This window comes from Triticum urartu, chromosome 6 (assembly GCF_003073215.2).
Source record: "Triticum urartu cultivar G1812 chromosome 6, Tu2.1, whole genome shotgun sequence".
Lineage (NCBI taxonomy): Eukaryota > Viridiplantae > Streptophyta > Magnoliopsida > Poales > Poaceae > Triticum > Triticum urartu.
The window spans coordinates 90,438,783-90,446,656 of NC_053027.1; positions in this window are offsets into that span (position 1 = coordinate 90,438,783).

Sequence of the window (7,874 nt, forward strand, 5' to 3'; positions counted from 1 at the left end):
AACTGTTTCAAGTCTCGGGGGCTACTGGTATATATATATATTTGACCAAAATTTTCTTACCTGTATGTCTTTAACATACTGCTCCGTGGCTCTGGCTAAACCATTTTGAGTGGCATGGAGGTACGCATCTCCCGAATTGAAGGCATCTAACGCCTCTTGGGAGAAACAAGCGTCGCGAAGAACTGTCCGGCGATGCCTGTGGTTCATGGCACTCTCCACCTCAGAATTCGTGGCAGAAAGCCTGTCCGCATCCTCTGTCGGAGGAGCGTCCGGCGCGCGCCTTGTGCTCGCCTCCGCTTCTGGGCCAGACGTTGGAGCCTGGCTGGTGGAGGCGCGATTGGCAACCTCTTCGGATATAGTCCGGCGAGGTTTCTTCGTCCCGAAGACAGCACGAACGTTAATATGCCCTGAAGGAATAACACCAGGGAACAAGAGGGTGCGCCATACATTTGCGCCGGCATCTCAGTCCGGACCATATTCCTTTTTACCCCACGGGGCCCTGCGGCCCCTCGTTGGCTAGCCGCCACAGGTTCGGCCTCCCGCCTTGGAAATCTCCCCTGCAAAACGCGGTTGTTGTCAGAAAAACTGAAATGCGTGAAAATGGAATCCTTCTCAAGGGGATGAGGCTCCGGTCTCTGTCACCTGGGAGGCCGGGATTAACCCTGGGTAACCAGCCGTAATGGCCACCAAGGTATTGTCCTTGCTTAGCTGATAGAACACCCCGTCAATAAGCTCCACCGATATGTCCGGATCCTCTTTGGAGTCCGGATCGAGGGACAGTTCTGGATCCTCGAGCTGTGGAGGACGGTTGTTTATATCCTTTACCTCCTGACGCAGTTCCTGCGTTGAAGTCGTTAGACTATATATTTAATCATGGGAATATAAAACGAACGGGCAAGCACAATTGTCCACTTACCCAACTTGGAGGGTTGTACATAGTAAATCCGCCCTGCGGGTTGACGCGGCAGAATTCCTTCTCTTCTCCCTTGTACAAAGAGGATAAGATCTTTACTAGAGCGGCAGCTGAGGCTGGCCCCTTACGACCATAACGGGTGGCGTCATCCTCCCCGTTAAAATCCCACATGGGGTGGCCTCTATATTGAAGCGGTTGCACCCCCCGCATGATGCATGCGGCCATGACACCAATCATGGTTAGTCCGGAATGAGCCAATAGTCTTATCCGGCCCATCAGGTAAAGGACGTCTCTATCACTTTCTCTCTGAGAGCTCCGCGGACGCCAGCTCAAGCGTTTCTTTAATGGAGCATTGCTGAACTTAGGGAGACCGACCCGGATAGGGTCCGGTAGCGGGACATCATCTATATAAAACCATTCCGAAGGCCAGTCCTCGGACGCCTTCTTTGGGGTCCCGGATAGGTTTCCGGTCCCGGCGATGCGCCACACTTCGGCTCCGCCCACTTGATATATAGACCCCTTTTGAGAACGGGGCACCAGGCAGAATATCCTCTTCCACAGCGTGAAATGAGCCTCAACACCCAAAAATAGCTCGCAAAGGGCGACGAAGCCCGCGATATGCAATATAGAGGCGGGTGTGAGATTGTGCAGCTGGAGGCCGTAGAACTCCAGAAGCCCACGGAGAAACGGATGAACTGGGAATCCCAGTCCCCTTACTAGATAAGGGACGAAGCACACCCGCTCTCCCTTAGAGGGATTGGGGGTGCTCTCCGCTTGTTTTCCGCCATTATAGGTGGCGAGTCCGGATCGGACCGGGACCATATAAGCCTGAGGGAGAAATCCCTTGGTCTGAAGCAACACTAACTCGCTGTGCGGGATGGAGCAACTCTTCCAGTCTCCGAGTTTAGGACTGGAAGGGCGACGGGAGGAGCTGCGACGGCTGGCCATGTTGGAATGGACCTTTGCTGGAGGCGCTCTGATGATTACTCGCGGAGAGGAGAAGGTGTGGTTTGGATCTGAATCCCCATCCCGTTAAATAGGCGGCTCGTTTATGCGGCTAGGGGTGTGGATGTAAAAATGCCCCGGCTTTTCGCATTCGTTTGACACGTGGAAGACGGCCATTATTGGGCGTGGAAGCCAAGCAGCTCTACATTACAAAAATCACACATTATTCCTACAGGAACACAGAATTTGGAGAAGAACCCGCCTTGCATGCCGAAGACAATCTGCGCGCCGGACTCGTCGTCATTGAAGCCTGGTTCGGGGGCTACTGAGGGAGTCCTGGATTAGGGGGTGTTCGGGTAGCCGGACTATACCTTCAGCCGGACTCCAGGACTATGAAGATACAAGATTGAAGACTTCGTCCCGTGTCCGGATGGAACTTTCCTTGGCGTGGAAGGCACGCTTGGCGATGCGGATATTCAAGATCTCCTACCATTGTAACCGACTCTGTGTAACCCTAACCCTATCCGGTGTCTATATAAACCGGAGGGTTCTAGTCCGTAGGACAACTTCATCATACAACAATCATACCATAGGCTAGCTTCTAGGGTTTAGCCTCCTTGATCTCGTGGTAGATCTACTCTTGTACTACCCATATCATCAATATTAATCGAGCAGGACATAGGGTTTTACCTCCATCAAGAGGGCCCGAACCTGGGTAAAACATTGTATCCCTTGTCTCCTGTTACCATCCGCCTAGACGCACAGTTCGGGACCCCCTACCCGAGATCCGCCGGTATTGACACCGACACCGAGCCTTCCACCCTTTACCAAGTATATAGATGCATTAATTAAATAAGAGATATTGTGATATCCCAACAAAATATCCACGTTCCAACATGGAACAAGCTCCAATCTTCACCTGCAACTAACAATGCTATAAGAGGGGCTGAGCAAGGCGGTAACATAGCCAAACAACGGTTTGCTAGGACAAGGTGGGTTAGAGGCTTGGCTCAACGATATAGGAGGCATGATAAGCAAGTGGTAGGTATCGTAGCATAGACATAGCAAAAGAGTGAGCAACTAGCAAGAAAAGATAGAAGTGATTTCGAGGGTATGGTCATCTTGCCTGAGATCCCGCAAGGAAGAAGAATGAGTCCATGAAGGAGATAAACGGACGTTGTCGAACGAATCCTCTCAACACGACGTTACCGGATTACCGAGACGAAGTACACCGGAAAGAAAGCAAACAACATGGTAAACAACCACCACATAAGCATGGCACGATGCGCAAACAAGTATGATGCATGTCCAGTTTAATGAGGCATGGCATGGCAAAGTGCACAAACAATCCTACAAATTAAGTGGAGCTCATTATGCAACGGAGTTGCATATTGAAGAAAACACCACATGACTTATTTAGTTCTCTCTCGTTTATATACCCAACAATATTAAATGTTGTTAAACATGGCAAGAGGGTGAAGCAAAGAAAACTACCTATCTACTCAAGTTTAAATGAGGCCGGAAACAACAAACAACAAGTCCGGAAACTCCTCATGTGCATATTTTGGTTATGGTACTGTTCTGCCCTAAACACAATTTTAGAGTTATTAAACATGCAAGAAAAGTGCACCATGTTAAACTAGGCATTTTCCACCCCATTTACATATAAAGTTTATTAAATTTGGAGCTACGGTTATTTAGTTATGAATTAAAGCATTTTAGCATGACATAGGAGCAAATTTAAACAAACATCATTTTAGACATTTTAAACATGGATGAAAGTGGCATATTATTAATCTACACAAAATTCTAAGCAAGTTTCATATATAACTTATTTTAATCCGATGCATGGTTTGTGAGATATTAAATGCATGAACATGAGGGTCTTTTCTGCAAAACTGACATTCTCTGGGAAAAATAGGAAAATGTTCTATGTAAAAAACAGGATACGGGCCGGATCTGGTTGGCCCATCAGTGCACAAGAGGGGCTGGGGGGTCTCTCACCATGGGCCTCGGCCCAGCTGGATGGAGCAGAGGAGGAGAAGGGCCGACCCAGGGAACGGAGGATGCTGTTGGGCCTCGCTGGAGAGGTCAACGCACACGGCGCGGCGCTCGTCGTCTCATTTCAGTGTTGGTCAAAGGTAGGTGGCGGCGTAGCTGCACAGGCAAGGGCGCTGGCATCGGGGATCGGTGCGGGAGGAGCTCGGGAGGCAGGCTGCAGAGGCGAGGCGATGGCGCGACCGGGCCCTACACGTAGAACCGCGGTTAACGGTGATCCGGTCCTCGCGCGGGTACAGGAGTGCTAGCATTTCAAGCTCCTGTGCTCGATGCAGAGCGAGCAAAGGCCGGCGGCGGGGCATGGAGATCGATGGGTCGAGGTACGAGCGATGCAGGAGCAGAGGACGGCACCAAGCTCGGGGTTGCGGAGGAGTAAGGGGCTGCGGTTGCGGACATCGAGGGCTCCGGCGAGGTCTTGGCAGCGAGGCAGGGACTTGGCGTGTCGTGCAATGACCTGAAGTAGACGGCGGAGATGGCAGGAGACGGCGGAGACGGCTGGAACCGGTCTGGCTCGATCGATCCGAGGCGGCGTGGGTCGAGGGAGCACCGGGGAAGGCTCGTTCTGGCTGGAGATAAGGCCATGCGCGACGCTGCATCCTGGCACAGAGAGAGAGAACGAGAGAGAGAGATAAGATACTGAGAGGAGGAAAATAGAGGAACGAGAAGAAGACAGGAGAAAGAAGGGGAGGGAAAAAGGGCGGAGGTGCTCATCTTCGGCGGGGTTCCGATCGCCGGCGTCGGCCGGACAACGAGGCAGGGGACCTGCTGGTCCAGCGGCGGCGTCGTGGTGGTAGAGGCCGTTGGCGGCGTTCTGGATCGAGGTGCAGGAAGGGGAACGGGGCGCTCGACTGCTACTGCTGCTTTGCGGGCGCGCGGACGTGAGGGGCTGCGAGCGCTGACCGTCTCCGGGAGCGCGAGGGCGAGGAAGAAGGATTCATGGGGATCGGGAGGAGGAGCGGGGTTGGACAGACACGGAAAACAGAGGAGGGATTTGTTAGACTGTATATATGTAGTCTTGTATAGGCCTTGTATTGTACCTCTTGGTACATCTATATAATGAGATAGCCACACCCCGTTTTAGGGTGTCGAGCCAGTTTCCCAAACCTATGTTTTACATGGTATCGGATTAGGTTACGATGTCTTCCGCTGCACCACCTCCCGCCGCCGCGCCGATCTCGACCGCTGCCGCCGCGCCAGCCCTCGCCCCAATGTCGCCCTTCATGGCCTCCCGCCCCCTCGCGATGAACTACGGTGCCGTGCCGCCGCCGCCCACTTCCCCGCAGGCTTCGGGGGCTCCGAATGCTCCAATCGTCCCGACCGAGCCCGCGGCGCTACCGGCCCCTGGCGGCCCTCCTCCACCGAGTCTGTACCCGTGGTATGGTGCTCTCGCGCCATCCTATGGTGCGCCCCCGCCGCCGTCATCCTTCTGGCCGGGGTCGGCCTATGCTGCGCCGCCGCCGCAACCCTACATGGCGGTGCCGCATCCGCCGCCACCTCACCACTACTACCAGGCGCCGCCGCCGTCCTATGGGGGCGTGGCCTCCTTGCCTTACGGTGCCCCTGCAGCGCCCGACCAAGGTGCTTCGGCTGCTGCGGGTGCTGGCCCCTACGCCGCGCCGGGCACCTACGGTCCTCCTGCAGTGCCCGGGCACGACGCTTTGGCTGCCGCATCTGCCGGGTCCTACTCCTCCCCTGGCGCCTATGCGATGGTCCCTTGTCCAGAGATGGCCTTGTCCATGGATCCCTATGCCCCACTGGCGCAGGCATACACTGCTCAAACCGCGGCGCCGCCGCCGTTTTATTTCTCGCACCTGCTGCCGGTGAAGCTCGCGCCAGACAACTACCTGTCATGGCATGCTCAAGTCTTGCCTCTACTCCACAGCCGCTACTTGGAGGGCTACATCGACGGATCCATCCCGTGTCCACCCTCTCACCATCCGGCATATCACACGTGGGTGGCGCAGGATCAGGCTATTCTCTCCGCTATCCAGTCTTTCCTCACGCTGAGTGTTTCGTCGATGGTCATCTTCGCCGCTACGTCCAGGGAGGCGTGGGCGGCCCTCCACACTAGTTTCGCCTCTCAGCCTCAGGCGCGTGCGCACTCTATACGCACCGAGCTGGGTGAGACCAAGCTTGCCGATCTCAGCATCACGGAGTACTTCAACAAGATGATGAGCCTCGTCAACACCTTGGCCTCTGTTGGTCAGCCACTACAGGACAAGGACTTCACCACCTTTGTGCTTAATGGGCTCGATGATGATTATGACAATCTCATTGAGAATGTCCATGGTCGAGAGGATACGCTCCCGCGTCGTGAGCTCTATGTGCGCCTCCTTGGGCGTGAGCAGCGCATCAAGGCGCGCCGTGTTTCCCCCAGCTTCGCCTCCGCCAATGCTGCCACATGTGGCGAACCTCAGAAGCCGGCCGCATCAGGTGGCAAACCACCGGCTTCCTCATCGCAGGCCTCGCGGGGCAACGCGCCGACCATCACTGGAGGGAGTCGCCCAGTTGCTTGCTGTTCTAGTTGCGGTGCTCCTCAGGCTTGTCAACTTTGTGGCATCGATCGTCACCTCGCCTCTCGCTGCCATAGACGCTACAAGCAAGACTTCCTTGGCCTTGGTAAAATGGAAAATGGAATGATAAGCAGGCTGCAGCTGCTGTGACGGGGCACGAGCACGGGCGCACCCAGTCCTACTCTCTTGATCCGACGTGGTATATGGATACAGGAGCGACGAATCATCTCACCAGCGAGATGGGCAGGCTCTCCACTCAAGAACCATTTCATGGACATGATCAGGTGCACACCGCCAACGGAGCAGGTATGCACATCTCCCATGTTGGTCAGGCATCACTTCTTGCACACAATTTTCGCAAACTGCATCTTTCCAATGTCCTTCGAGTTCCCTCTGCTACGCGTAGTTTGTTGTCTATTCCTCAACTTACTCGTGATAACAATGTCCTTGCTGAGTTTCACCCTTTTCATTTCTTTATCAAGGATTGGGACACGAGGGCCGTTCTGCTTAGTGGTCGTCTTCGCCATGGCTTATATGCACTTGACGCACCACCTGCATCTCCTACACCGTCTTCTCCTCAGGTGTTCAGTGGTGTTCGTGTGTAGCCTATGCACTGGCATGCGCGCCTTGGTCACCCTGCTGCTCCTATAGTTAGTCATGTGCTGCATCGCCATGAACTACCAGTTGTATCCAATAAAAGTGCTGAAACTGTCTATGATGCCTGTCAGCAGGGCAAGAGTCACCAACTACCTTTTTCAGAGTCTAGTCGTGTTGTGAAGCATCCTCTTGAGCTTGTGTTTTCTGATGTATGGGGCATGCCCAAACGTTTGTTAGTGTTCACAACTATTATGTCAGTTTCATTGATGCTTACAGTCGGTTTACTTGGCTATATCTTATCAAGCGTAAATCTGATGTGTTTGATGTTTTTATTCAGTTCCAAGCACATGTGGAGCGTCTCCTTAAGCACAAAATTATTCATGTTCAATCCGACTGGGGGGGGTGAATATCACAAGCTCAACTCGTTTTTCAACAAGCTTGGGATCTCACATCGCGTATCTTGTCCTCATACACATCAGAAAAACGGCACCGCTGAACGTAAGCATCGTCATCTTGTAGAGACTGGACTTACTTTACTAGCTCATGCCTCCGTCCCGTTTCGGTTCTGGAGTGATGCTTTTTCCACCGCCTGTTTCTTGATAAATAGGCTTCCCTCACGACTACTGAAAATGAAAACCCCTCTTGAACTCTTGCTCAATGATATCCCAGACTACACGTTTCTCAAAGTGTTTGGGTGCGCGTGTTGGCCGCACTTGCGGCCGTACTACAAGCGTAAGTTAGAGTTTCGGTCTAAGAAGTGTATCTTTCTTGGGTACAGTTCTCTCCATAAAGGGTACAAGTGTCTTCATGTTCCCACCAATCGTGTCTACATTTCTCGTGACGTCGTG